Below are 17061 nucleotides of genomic sequence, written 5' to 3'. Positions count from 1 at the left end.
CCTACCACATCCCCATGGTGTCAATAAGATCATAGCCCTGCAGGCGTGCGCCTGCCTCTAACTCCTCTTGTTTATTCCCCATGCTACGTTGGTTTGCATAAAGGCATTTAAGTTGGGAAGTTGGGCTCCCGATGAAGATGACTTACTGGCTGGAATTCCTCTGTGCTGCTCTGCAGGTGCTCTCCTGCTGACCTGTGATCCCTCTTCAGGCTCTGGGCATCTATTGCTGGCACTGGCATCAAACTGGTAGGAGTGGGATGGATTGAGGTTCGCCTTCCCCAGCAACTTTAGTTTAAAGCCCTCCTCACCAGCTTGGCAACCTACGACCGAAGATGCTCTTCCCCTTCTCTGACAGATGGACCCCACCAGCTCCCAGTAGACCAGGTTTCTCAAAGCGAGTCCCATGGTCTAAGAAGCCAAACCCCTGGCTATGGCACCGGTCCCATAACCATTTGTTGATTCACCAGATTTGACTGTCCCTTTCAAACCCCTTCTCTTTGACTGGGAGGATTGATGAAAAGATTACCTGCGCTCCAAAATCCCTTACCATCACTCCCAGGGCTCTGTAATCCTTCTTGATACTCCTCAGGCTGCTCCTGGCTGTATCACTGGTGTCCACATGAAACAACAGCAGCAGATAATAGTTGGTGGACTGTACGAAACTTGGTAGTCTCTCGGTGACATCTTTGATACAAGCCCCCAGTAAGCAGCACACCTCTCTAGAGACTGCAATATTTAATAATATAAACTATTATTTATGATTGTTATTCAACAGCTCCTTGCACCACATGTAGAACTTAAATATTTAAACATTAAAAAAAAGAAACAAACCCAAAAAAGCACACAAAGAAACATTGTCAAAGGTAAAAAAAGTTTTATTTATATAAATATAAAGATAAATTAAAGGTGGATGAACCACTTTGTGGTTATTATGAATAGTCTTATAAATTATAAACAGGATAAAATCCTTATGGAGTCTGTATACTATTAGAAAAATGTTCTTCATTGCAAAGAAAACTCTATTTATCTTGTTCAAAGTTGTTTTTCTTCTCTTTATTTATGTTTCACCTGGCATAGCTCCAATATATTAGGTGGAACTCAGGCACTTAAATACAGAATGAGGTTCCAGAAAATCTCCATGAAAATAAGCAGCACTTGTTTGACTTTGAAGTCCTCCGGGATCAAGACTTATGCTTCTCTGCCTGTGCAGAACTTCCATGTTTTGAATATTTCAAATCCTTTTTCTCTCCTAAATTATACTGAGCTCCAGTGATCCAACATTCAGTTGATCTCCCAGTATACACACACACCAAGTTAAGAATTATGACTAATCATAGTTATAGGCTCTTGCTTTTAAAACAGCTGCTGGTGACTCCTGCTCTTTTAATGAAATAGCTTCATGGACTGATTACTCACTTATAGAATGAGAGACCTGTAAAAGTCCAAATTTGCATGACAGTATTCCGTAATAATCAGCCTGTGAACTTTTCTGGGATCATGTCACTCTTCATTTCTATTGTAGCTATGAAAGATTCAGGAAGAAATTCAAAATACCTCATGTCAAGAAAGAGTACAGAGAAAAGGACCTGTCTCTGTAATGCAGGAATTAAGCCTACAAGCAACAAAGAGCAGGTCCTGACTTTCAGTCACTGCTTCCAGGACACTTAATAGATATTGATTTATTTTCTATGCCTATAATTAGTATAGTGCAGAACATCACTGGTTTCCTTATACATTTCTATAGATTCCACTGTGCCAACATCTCCAGCTCCACATCTACTAGGTCTGTTAAGTATTTTATAAGGTATTTTCTGTGTCCTCCTAAAGAGAGAGCTATAGTGTTATCCAGCAGAAATGTATTTCTTGACTGTACCAGATACATAGGAGCACATCCAGAAAAGGCCGTTGAATACATCCAGTGCCTCAGTTCATGTGGAAAAGGACTAGCTCACACTCTGCCTGAGACATAATTTTAGCACAGGCATGCAGCTGACATTGTGGGACCATCCAGAAACAGGTACTTAGTAGCCAGAATGCATAATTTCTTAATCATAAACAGGGCTAGTCATGAGACAAAATCTAGGTGTCCAACTCTGCCAAAAGAGAAACATTTCTGGTTTCCAGTATAACTACAGTTTCACACTCCTAGGCCTTGGATTCGCCCTGACAATTTGAAAAGCTGACAGTTATGCTGTTTCCTCTGTAGCTAATGGGAAAAGACAAACATTTTCAGAGAGCAGTTGGACCCATATGAGATTATTGCAGGTAAGGAATATTAAAATCAAATTGAGGTACTTTGTTTAGGTGGCTATTTTGAAAGAGTATTCAGGTTCAGAATTTTGAATACAGATAAACTAAACCATTTTCATGGATAATTACAGATTTCCCCTGTTATTTATACTTTTAACTAAATCCTTGAGTCATATAGTCTCTGAGTTTTAGGTAGTTCCGTCTGGCAGAATAGATAGTGAGAATAATTTTATTTTATTTTTACTTTATTGCTTTAGTTTTCAGGTGTCTGACATTTTACACTTGGATTTTGATTTTCAGAAGTGTACCACTTGCATAACCTATCCTGAAACTCTGTTGTTAGGACCAAATTGCTGATTTGGGTTCCTATTAGGATCTTAAATCAATAATTATTAAGACATTAGATCTGTAATTACAGATAATTTGTTTAGATATTAACATAGCTATTCCCCCTAACTGTGAAGTTTAAAGTCCGGGCTAGATGCACCTGGCTGGACGATCATTCCTAAAACAACTGTATGATTCTGAGGCTCAGAATGCTGATAGCAGCTTTCACAACTAGGATGATTTAATTAAGGCAGATAAGTACAGGTTTGAGTCCAAGATTTTCAAAGATAAGTATTTGGCTGATTACACTGTTGCCTATCCTGAGAGGCTTCAACAAAGTGTATTTGGAGAGGGTTGTTTGCTTTTTTGAAGCAACAAATATTAGAAGGCTGTAAGCATCACTCACCTGATAAAAATCTTGATCCTAGAAAATCAGTTATTCTAGTAATACAGGTTATTTTAGTAGTACTGAGCTCTAAAAGTCCATGGAATCCTTATGCTGGACATTTTTCAAATCCAAGAAAAGACATTTTCTGATCCAAGAAAAGACACGCAAAGATCTTACATACAACTACATTGTTAAATCTGTTAGATCAAGACAGAAGCTGAAAGCATTTAGGTACCTAAGTGACAAGTTTAAACTTTAGAACCTAATTGATTACCTTTATTCAGTCATTATCTCCTTTTTTTAGGCTGAAGAGACGATGCAAAGAGTTGTGGAAATCTGTTGGGCTCAAAAGTCCTCAAAGTTCTATACTCTTACAAAGCATTGCTAATAGAGTTGCTGAAAAAAATATTAATATTTAATTAATAACAAATGAATTATAATACATTTTTCCATGGAAAATCCCATTAGAACTTTATTTAATTAAATAGTATCTGAAGAAACAAAACAAAAAAAACCAACAAAAAACCAACAAAGCCAAATTTTAGAGATGCTAATGGGAAGTTTGATATTAATTCCAAAGAGATTGGATTTTCTGCATAATACTGACTTCCCATTTAATTAAAATTGAATGTTAGGTTGCTGCGTTTTTCACTGAATTTGGCATGCTGACATAGAACTCCTGATAACATAAGCAATGAATGTACTTTATACATGAAATCTGAAACCTCCTTAGTGTGTGCTACTGTATACTGAAATGGGATTGTTTCAAACAATCAGACTGCGGGGAACCTGAACTGTTTGGCTCATCCCATACGTGCTTCAGCATTATTCTGTGCTTTCTGCTCAAATTCTTACTGTAAGCCAAGTGGTTGCTGTGTCAGGTCCAAGCACAAACATTTTATCTTCAGGACACTTCAGCTGCTGACCTATCACAGAGGAGTTGTTCCCTTCTCTTCCCTTACAGGCACACTGATCCCAGAGAAGAGCTGAGAGGGGGAGTTGGTCCATATTAAATAAAGAGCTCAACTGTGCACATGTGCCAAATGGAAATGAAAACAGCAACCTGCTCATGCTCCCTCCACAGCAAGGCCCTTCTCATTGCAACCTCATCTGGTGGGCAGGTCTGGTGGTGGTGGGCAGTGGTGAAGCCAAAGCAGAGGCCTGCAACACCTATCAATCATAAATGTATAAATAGGGATATAATTATTTTTACTTCACCTTGAAACGAAGTGTAGCCATACTAAAATAGTATAGCTAATGACAGCATTTAGGTGCTTTGTAACACCGTGGTGGCAGGACCAAACATAATGTATAAGCATTTTACATGAGTATGTAAGCAATGTGACCACCAAAGAGACAAAGAAAGATGTTTGTAGTTATATGTAACAGACACTCACGTAACAAAAAGCTATCAGACAGATAAGCACAAGGGACTGCAGACAGGCAGGATGTCCTGCCCACTACACAGGAAGGATGACTGGTAAAACCAAAAAGAAGATAGGCAGTGTCAGAAGCAGGTGAGAGCTGTCTTTTCTTGGAGGGGAGGCAATAGAATATTATTTTAAAAAAATTAGAGAAGTGAGGAAAACCAAAGACAGAACATAATCCCACTTAGGCTCTAACTTCTTTTGTCAAAGAGCTCTCAAGCCTGATCATCATGGCCTCTGTGACTAAGAGCCACCACGGACTGAAGCCAGCTACATAAGATTGTATCTGCACAGCTAGTTTAGAATGTGATTGTTAAAGACTAACAGTTTTGTATATCTATTAATGTGATTAATGACACATGAGAATTAACTATTAGCACAAACTATGTTGTTAATGAAGGAATTCAGTAAGATTTTGTTTAGAAGTTTAAAACTGTCCTGATTTGCCATTTTCATAACCATTCCCATCACAGTGCTCTCTGATTCTCTGATACATTGATATACATATATCTATACACACATTTGTCCTGGTTTCAGCTAGGATAGAGTTAATTTTCTTTCTAGTAGCTGGTATAGTGTTATGTTTTGGATTTAGCATGAGAAGAATGTTGATAGCACACTGATGTTTTCAGTTGTTGCTAAGTAGTGTTTAGACTAAGTTAAGGATTTTTCAGCTTCTCATGCCCAGCCAGCGAGAAAGCTGGAGGGGCACAAGAAGTTGGCACAGGACACAGCCAGGGCACCTGACCCAAACTGGCCAAAGGGGTATTCCATACAATGGGATGTCATGCCCAGTATATAAACTGGGGGAAGTGGGGGTGGAGAAGGATTGCTGCTCCAAAACTAACTGGGCATTGGTCAGCCAGTGGTGAGCAATTGCATTGTGCATCACTTGTTTTGTGTATTCTGATTGTTTTACTATTATGATTGTCATTTTAGTATTGCTATTATTATCATTATTAGTTTATTCTTCTCTGTTCTATTAAACTGTTCTTATCTCAACCTGCAAGTTTTACCTTTTTCCTTATGATTCTTTCCTCCAGCCCACTGGCTAGGGGGGAAGTGATTGAGTGGCTGCATGGTGCTCAGTTACTGGCTGGCGTTAAACCACGACAACATTCAATCACAAAAATGGAATCATTACAATATCAATTTGTTAATTATGAAGTATATTTATATTTGCTGTAATCTATATCTGTTCTGAGAAACTCCTGCAATTCAAACATGCCGAATAGCTTACAAGCAGCAAAAATTCCATTTAAGTTCTCTAGTCCCTCCAAAAAAGGGAAAATACATCAAGAAGAAGAAGAAGAAGAGGAGGAAGGAGAAAGAAAGAAAGAAAGAAAGAGGTATAATTGAAGGGGAAAGCATGTGTCATTTTAAGCATGCTTTGATACCTCCTCTTTTTTAAATTCTTCAATCACAGAATCATAGAATAGTTTGGGTTGGAAGGGACCTTTAAAGGTCATCTAGTCCAACCCCCCCTGCAATGAGCAGGGACATCTTCGACTAGATCAGGCTGCTCAGAGCCCTGTCCAAACTGACCTTGAGTGTTTCCAGGGATGGGGCAGGGATGGGGCATTTTTCCTTTGGACTATCTCAGCTCCCGATTGAAATGAATACTGCTTTATTTAAAACTGTTATATTAAAAACTGTTTCATTTAAAGCTGCTGTATTTAAGCCTATCACATTTTATACACTTGAAAGTACTTGTCATTTCCATCTCACTGACTCTAAAAAAGCAAAAAGGTCTTTAATTCCACTGGCAGATATCAAGAAACGGGACTGTATGTGGATCAAACACCTACAGAAAAATGCTAGTTATTAGAGCAGCAACCAATTGATTTCACTGGTGTTTCCTTTCCATCCCCTATAGTTTCTTGGTAGTCAATAGTTTTCTCTTATATTTCCCAAGATTTATTCAATTTCTTGTCAGAGGTTTGTGCTGTACCAACTCTGAATAATGTAGATTCTGAAAATAATATTTGATAAATAATTACCAGTCTTCCCTACTGTGATGACTGATCCCTATAGTATAAGGGATTCATATTCATATTAGGGATTTACACTGATTTCCAAAATCGCAGTCTGGTATTTGTTACTAGTCAGAGAAAATCAAAACTAAAGGTGCTACAACTAGGGTTCCAAGGAAAGGCAGGAATATTTGTGCTTATGTTGGTGTTTTGCCTGAAAAGTGGAAGAGTGAATTTATCAAAAGCTATGTCCTGGCCAAGCACAGAGACATAATTGAGAAGGAGTGTTTAGAGAACATAATCTGTTAGTTTCCTTCTGGTTGCTGTAAAGGTAGAGCAAGGTGCTAGCCATAAATAGGATGCTAACATCTAACAGCCTTTTTACAGAGTCCCATGTGAGTTTGTGAAAGATCTGCCCTGAAGTTTTCCCTGACAATTACCATTCAGCTATAAAAAATAATTTTAGGTGGCAGCCTTCTGACTGCCAAAGGCTATCAGAGGAGCATGAACTGGATCCAGATTTCTGTGCCAGTTCAGAATTACCTCACCACTAGCGCCTAGTTGTAAACCTCTAGTGGAACTGGCCGCTTGCCTGCTTGCAGTCCCAATGAGGAATTTGTGTTCATAAATCCAAATGCTAGCTCTCACAGCTTGCTGGCATTAGCAACTTCACCCTGTTTTCAGTCAGAAATTTCATAGTCATGTTGAGTTCTTCTGAAATTAAAATCCTGTATTTCTGAATTTCTACATACTTACTTGTTGGACAGTTAAGCTTATCTCCTAGATAATGTGTCCAATTGTGAAGGTCCAGCAATTTTTTAAATATTGCCTCCAAATGGATTGGTTTACCAAAAGAGGCCATGGCTGGAGAATGCCTGCAGCATTTTGAAATGAATAGTTATGACGGAATTTGGGAAAATGCTGTTTCATAGATGTGAAATGAGAGGACCATTGAACCAGAGCTTTAAGCTGTCTATGCTAACCTCCACTTAGAATTAATGGGGAGAGATAGACACCCTTAGGTCATGAATCACCTCAGCCTAAGGCAGATGTCTAAAACAACTCCAATGACTTGTATCATCAAATTTTCTATTTCTTTTCACTGACTTTAAATGGATGTGGATACAGTCTTCCACACTGCAGGTACAATGAATCCCACTGGTGCAGCTACAAGTCTTTCCTAGGATTCTGCTGAGTAGCCACCTGATCTTTCCAACAGCAGGTTTTAGCCAGTATCTGGAAGTTGGGTACTGGAGTTTGCTATAAAGCCATCACAATCCCAGTTCATTTATGCAAATCAGCCAATGGGAATTTTAGAGCTTGATGTACTCTAGATTTATAAGCCAGTCAGAACATTTTTTCATCTCTTAATTTACATTTTTTGTGACCATTAGCTTTATTTAATTAGATTCTCTGTGAAAAAAAACATAAACTAATCCTATTGTTGCCTACTAAACAGTGTTATTATTGGGAGATCACTTCACGCTTTATTTAGTGCTGCCAAAACCCACTTTGCTAATAAACTTCTGGTATGACTAGTATCAAAAACTGTTAAAGTATCTGAATATAAATAGCCCTCTGTCTTAATTTTATTTAATCTTCTATTCTGACTGAAATATTACATTTTTAGTATTTTCTGGGTAATTGTCCATACTCAAGGCAAAGACATCAAAATTTTCCTTTTTTGTTGAAAAGTGGGTTTACCTGAACAAAGGCAACTTTGGCAAGGTATTTCATGTAGTCAGTCAATACTTAAAAGACAAAGTATGAAATTTTACAGATGTCTTCTTCTAAATGCAAAATAAATAGCATTTCATAATATTGACTAGTCCCAGGAAAATACATGCAAAAGCATAGTATTATTCTCTATCCCCTTAATTCTTTAAACCAGCTATAGAAGAAACATAAGTTACATGGATGCAAACTGAATTCTGATCCACTGATTTACTGTATGTCTGCAGGGCTCAGAATGATTTTTGAAGCCAAAAAGGTAGTTTAAAACAGTAGTTTATTTTAGTATATTGAGTATTTTAACAGATAACAGGTTACTTGATCCATCTGACACTGCAATAACTACTCACACAGAAAACACAAGTAATAGAAATAGAACAGGAAATGGGACTTCTTAGGGTATTAACATGAGGGGAAAAAAGGTAGGGAAAGTAGTAATTTAAATCAAATATCAGCAGTGCCTGCAGTAGTATTCTTTATAAGAATAGCTACCTCTGTCTCCTTTTTTTCTTTGGCTTCCAGTTACCTACCTGCAACAGCCGTGAGTGATGACTGTACCAAGGCTGCTATTTTCCTTTTTTCCTGGTCCACACTTCCTATGCAATCTGTAGGGATCTATTGAAATGTGGGATGAGGTCTTAGGTCACTTCACAGGGAGAATAAGAAAACATAGATGCACTTAAACAAGTGCCACGTACGATTCTGCATGCATACTGTGAAGTCCTTTGTGTGTCCCTTAGACTCAGGTCTCAGAATAACATTCTCTGCTTAGGAATCTAAGGAGTCATTAGTGCAAAAGAGCTTTTCTTTTGTTTCCTTTATGCTTTTGTCTTGCAGAGTGCACATTTGTTCTTCTCTTCTCCCTTTTTTTGGCTTGCTGAAGTCCCAGGCTATCCAAGAAATGGGCACTTCTTGTTAACCCTGTCAGAAAAGTTAGTGAACTTTGTTAAATCTGTCAGCAAAGCACATCCTCATCCTGACAGAGAACCTCTCTCTCAAGGGACACTCTTCTTCATCAGCTTTAGTCTGTGATGCACCTGTAGGAATGGTATATAAAAATGCCTGTGAAAATACCTCAGTGTGAGGAGATTGAAGTAGACGGACGCCTGTAATCTTGAGAGCAAACAACAGACGACACTTTATTGCTAAAACGCACACGTACTTATAGTCACATATTCTGCAAAGTCACTGTACACGTGCACAAGCATAAAATATGATTGGTTATATCAACACTGTACATGCGCATAAACATAAGATATAATTGGTTATACTAACTCTGTACACGTGCATAAACGTAGGACATAATTGGTTATACCAATTAAAACATGCGAAACTTGTCTAAGTCTAATTGGTCAAGATAAACTGCCGAATTGAGGTTCTTTGTGCCAAGTTCCCTTTATCATGGAATGCGCACCTGTGTTCTTCTAATTGGCATCTTTCTTTTTTTGTCTTGTTTATTCTGTTCAAGGTCTTCTAAAGGCGTCTGGAATGTTCTTGCGACCGATGTTAGCTAAATATGTGTCCACATCAGTGGTGCAAAGTTTGTTTATTCTTCTCACAGAAACTTCAGTCTTGCAATACAATTATAGGAATTTTTTTTTCTGAAGTTGGAATATTTTTTATGTGCATTCCTATCTCTGTAAATGCAATGTATTTGTGCTGCATTTGTCCACTGCTGTCTGATACACTGTTTGAATTACTGTCTCTGCAGCAAGGAAACATATTTCCTTATGCATTTTGTACAAAGACAGACAGAAGAGAAAAGGAGGTTACCAAAGCCTCACAGTTAATACTATTGGGCTTTGAACATTAATATAGAGAAACAAAAACAAAAACAAAAAAAACAACAAAAAAACCCTGTACCTTATTTCATTCTCCAATAAAAACACCCTGAACTATGGCAGGTTCCAAGCTTCTTTTCCATCTGACCACCAAATATTTGTCAATCCATATCTACTGATTTTCTCCCATCATTCCACTTTGGATGGCATCACTGACTACCCTATGTTATCTTTCCACTCTTCTTCCAGAAAGGTAGAAGTATCCATCTTAAGTATTCTGATGTATATACCTAAGTATTCAGTACATACACAATATAAAAACCATGTTGATATTCATTAACCTCTCAAATTAGAGACTGAGTTGGGGCTCAATTACCATCTACTTTTGCTACTTTTTTTTCACCTTTGACATCCTTAACTTAGAGGAGGATGAACAAAAGATGTTAAAGATATCTTCTTAGCAAAAGCACAAATAATCATGCCCTTACATATGTTCTTTTTCTCTAATATTATCATCTTTATCCCTCCACAATGCTTATATATGTACTCTTCCACATTATATATGTATATATATGTACATATATATATGTACATATATATGTACTCTTCCACATTAATAGTAATAACACTCTTAGGATTATCTCTATGTGTAATTAAGTATAAAATCAATTAGCCTGGACAGTTTCATTAAATGTTTGCAAAGTATTATAAAAGTAATTTCTTTACAAAGTTATTTTCTGATTACATTGTGGCCATGAAAGCAAAATGTTTTAACTTAAAATTTTACATAAAATTTTTATTCATATTATCTTAATATTTATTTTCAGTTTCCTCTTAAACCAGGAAAATAATAAACTTTCTCAGTAATAGGGGTAGATACTAGATACAGTCATATAATTCAGCTAATTTTACAACGCATTCATAAATAACTCAGATGTATGTTTTCTCCTTTTCTTGAAAAATTAAAAAAAAAAAACCCTACAAAAAATACCCCAAAACCAAAACTAACCCTTCCTCTCTTCCACAATGACCAGTAAATGAAGATGCATTCAGCTATGTGTAAAAGAGTTTCCTTTCTTTTATCTACTGCCAATGCATTTGCTAGGCTAGCACAGTTTTCCCTTTCACACAATAACAAATGCTTTGCCTGTCCAAGACATTTGAAAGAATATCTTAAACCTCTAGAACAATGAAAACATGTTTTAGACATGCTTCCTGGACACGTTTCACATTATATGAAAAGTAATATCTGCACTGGAGTAAGAGAAAGTAAGAGAAAAAGAAAGGCTACTGAACTCAAGTGAATAAACTTACCCAGTTTTTATAGCATTATTCTAATGGCACCAAAGAAACTAGAAGCCTTCTTAAATGACCTGTCCTTTGTGCAAGGCTTTAACACTAGGATTTATCTGCCCTGAAGTTAGCAATCTGAAAATAACTGTTTAGTCTAGCCTATGGTGTGAAAATTCGGAGGAGATGAAGGAAAAAGAGTGAATGGTCTGTGAATGCTTCCAGCACACTTTCTGCTTTTTTTTTTTTTTTTTTTTTTTTTTTTTTTTTTTTGCTTACATAGAACAAATGTATAATTGTTTTCAGGGCAAGATATGGTCATGGTCTTGGTCAGGCTAAAAGATGAGTGACAGGTATATGATTAAGCAAATGATTTTCCATTACTTTATTTGATCTATAAACATAGACATAGCTTCAAGCAGTGTTTGAATGCATAGTGGGAACATATGCTAATTTCTTTTTAGTATCTTCCCATTCCAATAAGCCCATCTGGATTCCATACTTAAGAATAGCTTTTAAAACAATTGCAAGTTTTAAAACTGAATATAATAACAGTGGAAACCTCATGATTTTGAGAGGTGAAGGAGAAAGGAAGAAACAGCTTGCCTGTTTTCAATGGAAGCTGAAGAAAGTCTGACTTGTTTTCCTGCATAGCTGCTGTGTTACCAGGAGATAACTATCACATTGCCTTCATGCCATTTTTGAAGAAAGGAAAGATGCATGGATAGGAAGGAAGTGAAGAAATCAGAGGAGTAAGGAACAAGGGAAAGACAACAATTAATCTTTACTGGATTTCTCTTTTTTATTTTAAATTAAGATAAAAAGGTTTGAGTCTGAAAATGAGCATGAATTCTATTCCACATCAAAGTCCTCCCCCCTTTTCTTTGTCTCTCTGAGTTAAATGAGAATAAATGCCTGTGATTTTTTTTTTCCTGTTTGAGCAAGTTATGGAAATGTGAAAAATACCATGTCCAGAATATGAGGTACAGAAGGAATAAACAAAATTTTCCAATCTAGTAAGAATAAAAAAAAATATTAAATACAAACTCAATTTTAACGCAATATGTTTCTAGGAGTAATTTTATTTATAAACTGTGATCTTAATATAACACTTTTTTTATGGCCAACACTTGGACTAAAGCAGTCATGAGGAAAGATATATGAGGATGGGGAGGGGCTTTTGTTGGAATTGTGTTGAAAAAAGTGTCAGTAACTGAGGAAAATAGATGCCTTTCAGAACGGAATTCTCCTCCCATCTTCTACTTTAAGGAAAACTGTGTTGTTCGCGTTTTTTTGCGGTTTGTTTTCCTTCTGGCATTTCTATCTAAAAATCAAAACTATATTGCTAGCACATGCATAAAGCAAAAAGAACTTCTCTGCCTACTTTTTTGATATACTAGGGAAAAAAAACCCAAACCTGAAATCTGTAAAGTTTCCAAAATGAACATCCTTAATGGAACTGCAGTCTCTGTATCTGTACAATTACTAACACTGAAAGTCTCAGACACGTGGCCAAAGTATGGGGATAAGAATATGAACGTTCAGGGATGAATTGGTTTTCAATGACTGTAGAGTGAGTTATACATCAGCTCAGAGAACTGTAAAGGCTCAAACCCTAATATAAAATATCGTTTTGGATACAAGCAAACATGGCAAAATCTTAATGGTAAACTGGTTACCCTTCTTCCTTTGTACTAGTGATCCCAGGAAATTCCTGAGCAATCAGAATTCCCACAGTCAGGCACAGGGTTTTTTGTAAGTATTCTAAAGAAAACTGTAAGTTATATATAACTTAAATGTCCTTATTAATGATGCTTAAAATTAATTAAACTTTGTAAATAATATTATCCTCAATATATTTGAAGAAGGAACAAGGAATGGAGGTATCTGTGTTTCCTCTGCCAAGATGCTGTTAATAGATTCTCCTCACAGCCACACCCCAGATGATACCAAGGAGACTAGAGAGAAGAAAAAGGGCTATGTAGACATAAAAGCACATGGCCTATGCCTATCCTGTGAGATCAGAAAATGTCTGGGAAAGTTTTCTTGCCCTGATGCTAAATAGAGCAGTCTATCCCTGTATGTGTTTTTAAACTTGCCTAGCATCCAAAACAGACTACTTATAAAGTTAGTATGAGAAATAATCCCCGTCCAGTGCTAATTCCCTCCCTATCATGTTTGAAAAGTGCTTGGGAGAAGACTGATTGTCCCAATGCAATTCCATGCCAGGGACAGATAAAATACTCCTGTTCCACAAATAAGCAGCATAAACAAGACTATGCTAGTGTCCAGGAATAAGCCCATCACCGTTCAGTTTAGTAGTATAAACACAATGAAAGACAGTGAAATTAATGGAAAAGCTAAAGCTAACATAGCCACTCCGAAAAACCTCAGCATGCTAACAACTGCTGCTGTGTTGAAACAGATAATCCCAGTCTCTTGCAATAGTAGCTGACTGAAGCCAGTCTGTACTTCCAAAAATTAAAAAGGCCCATTTAGTCAAAATCATTCCCAAGGCTTAGGCCCTATTTCAGTGTCTGTGGAAATTGATTGGGCTGGGTTGGAGTGAGTAGGAACAGCATCTTCATTTCTTTTTAAACTTTTTTCTTTCTTTTTCTTTCCAGAAAACCTTCTAAGATCATTAGAGATTATCCTTTATGGTTTTTTACCTTTCCTCAGTTGCCAGGAATAAGTGACTATCTGCTTCCTCCTGATCACCTTCAGTAGTCCGCTTAATGCCCAGAAGCTTCTTTATATTCTCCCTATCCACAACTTGGAGAATGAGCATAGAAATCTGCTAAAAGAAGTAATTCAAAGGCAAAGGTTTGATGTTTAAGGACTTACCATATCATTGGGTAGATATTTAGTAGGAACAGCAAATTATTCATTTGTACCCAGAAAACTAACCCTTAGCTAGATTGTCTTTGACCTCTTGTGGCATTGTTCCCACCTCCTGCGTATATCCTGGCAACAAAGTCCTTCTAAAATTTCTTTGTAGATTGTGGGCTGACCATGCAGTAATTGAAATGGTGATGCCAGGCATATTCTCTGCATGTCCTAATGAGTTTTGCTCTCTTCCTCAGGCCAGCTGGCTGAGCAAGCTTTAGATAATGTACAGGAGCCAAAGCCAAAAAATTCTCAGATTAATAAAGAAATAGCTGCAGCTCAAACCAGATGTATCTTAAGGGTTTACAGCGCTTCAAAAGGCTGTAAAGAGAATTTCCACCTAGTGAATACGAAGAGCAAAACTGATACTAGAGAACTTATATAAATACTGCATAGCTTTCTCTTCTTTCTGAGTAGCATTTCATACAAATAAAATTAAAATACTTTCTCAGTTGGCCTAGCAGAGCTCTGCCTAGGTGTGAAGCAGAGCTGCAGTTTACTCTCAGTTCCTTTATCCAGAGGCAAGAGTTGTGACTGCAGTATGATAACCAATAGACTGAATGAAAAGACTGGATTTGATTACATTTGGTAGTAACAGGGGTGGGAAGGACATAAGAAAGAACTATAGGAATTTTTCCAAAGAGCATTGGATGCTGAAAGTGGACATATCTTATTGTTTTCAAATATAAAGCCTTGTTAAACAAGTAAACAAATTTAATTAGCTTCACATATAAAAATTTCAGTCAAAGGTAATGTTACAAAGTCAGTCCATTTTTAACACCTCTCAGGGACTATCTGACCCACTAAAAGGCTAAAACCAAGAAAGAAGATTCATGTGCTACACTAGAGTGAGATGTATTACTGAAGGATTTATACTGAGAGTATTTTCACATGGAGTCATTAAGAGCTAGCTCTGGCTAGGCACAAATCTAACAGCGTGAAGATATGTCACCTTTCTTTACTGTGGTAAACACAGACATATTTTGCCTAGCCCTTGAAGGTATCTAAGAAACAAAGTGTGTCTTAAAGCACCAGCATAAGTTCATAGAAATAGAATAAAAGTAAAATAGAATAAAAGTAAAAGCTACTGACACTTTAAATGCCTGCTGCCCCCCCCTTCACTGAAATTGATCCCTTTTTACAGCAAGTAAAGCACATAGACATGAAGTTTTATTCTATTAGTAGCAAAACATATGATCATGAAAACAGAGCTTCTCATACTCAAGCGCTCTGTGGGATTGCCTTGTTGGTCTACACACCATTTTTTCCATTCTAACAGGCCAGCCTGTCATTTGGCTTTCTCAGGACAATGATGGGTCTTTGACTCAGCCTAAATGGACTGCTTCAAGGTACCTACCAGGAACCCACAAAGTTGGCGGGTAGTTTGGCCTACATGGACTTCTCCTGACTGCTTAGAAAATGTGTGGAAATGCAGCTGATCTGGAACAGCTACCTCCAAACGCTAGACACAGCACTCCAGTACCACAGTTAACTTTTCTCTTAGTATGGCTGTTACCTCAGTTTCTTTGTTGGAATACAAAACTCAATATGCAGGTAAAATGCATTTTTTTTACAAGTACACAATAATATACAAAACATATAATGATGTTATGAGGAATTGTTATGGACTAATCATAACCCCATCCCCCATTCCCCTTGCCCTGCTCAAGGGGGTGTGTTATCAACACCTTTCTAGGTACCAATACAAAGCACAGCACTATGAGGGCTGCTTATGGGGAAAATTAACTCTGCCTCAGCCAGACCCAATGCAAGTTTTCAGCCAGGCATTGTAGCATTTGCTGTATCTTGGTTTTGGTTGGAAAACTAAGCTACAAAATGGAATAGTAACATTATCAATATTTATGTGTTTCTTTTTCTCTTCATAACAACATTTGAAACTGCTAAAGCTTTACCTGGAAGTTTTCCATTGCACCCATTGTTTCTCCAGGCACCCCTCACAACTAATATTTTGTCTATTTACTTTTTAGCAGTCATTTAGAACTCATCTGCCAACTGAAGACTTTGAGATGACCTGTTTCTTTTCACTTTGATCCATAGGCTGCTGTATTTCAACTGTAGCAGTATCCAGTATTGTCATTCAATAACGTAGTTCAAGAGCAGCGATTAATTTTGACAAATTACAACTTATTTCTGACTACTGAACTGTGTTAAAAGGATAAGCTTAAATCAGATGCACATGATTATAAAGAAAGATACACAAATTTAAAGTAAATTTTAACCCTGTCCATCATTTCTTCTTCAGCAGTACGTTGATGATTCATTCATTCACCTCTATTCTGTATTGCATAAGTGGATGGATTACTTGGAACTGGAATATCTTTGGTTGTTGTAATGCAGTTTGCTTATGCAGTTGAGGAATTACAATCAAGAAAGTAAGAAAAAATGATTGACGTGAATGCGACTCAGTACTCTGTTGAGAACTTGTTTTGACATATCAGTCAATGTAAATCATCAGTGTTACAATGGCATTGATTACAATTTGCTTCTCTTTGATCACATCAGAAATTCCTTGTCAGGCTAACATATAACATGTATTTTCCAGCAGATCTTCACTGTTGTCATAACGTGGCTTACCTTCTCCTACTAAAAACCATACAGACGACCTACTTCTATTTGTGCTGCTTGCTGTAGGTTACTACAACAGAAAGTAATTTTAAGAAAGATTTTGTTTATTTGTCTTTGAAGTTATTTACTAATTTAATTTGAAGTCTGAAATGAAATGAAAACCCAGCATAATCCAACATGCATTGATATGTTTATAGTAATATAAAAGGTCCAATGATGGTGGTTCTGGGCCTGACATGACTTCTTTCTGACTTACGTGCCTATGTCAACATTGTTTAAAGTTGTATTTCAACTAACGTGACTTTATCAGAAGGCCTTCAATTCCAGTTTTTCTGGCAATATTCCTCAGAGAGACTGATTATACTGCCACCTTTGTGTGCCAACTCCACAGGCATAAAGCCAACAAACTCAACTGAATATAA

This window comes from Aquila chrysaetos, chromosome 14 (assembly GCF_900496995.4).
Source record: "Aquila chrysaetos chrysaetos chromosome 14, bAquChr1.4, whole genome shotgun sequence".
In the NCBI taxonomy this organism is placed as follows: domain Eukaryota; kingdom Metazoa; phylum Chordata; class Aves; order Accipitriformes; family Accipitridae; genus Aquila; species Aquila chrysaetos.
This window is presented reverse-complemented; position numbering follows the sequence as displayed.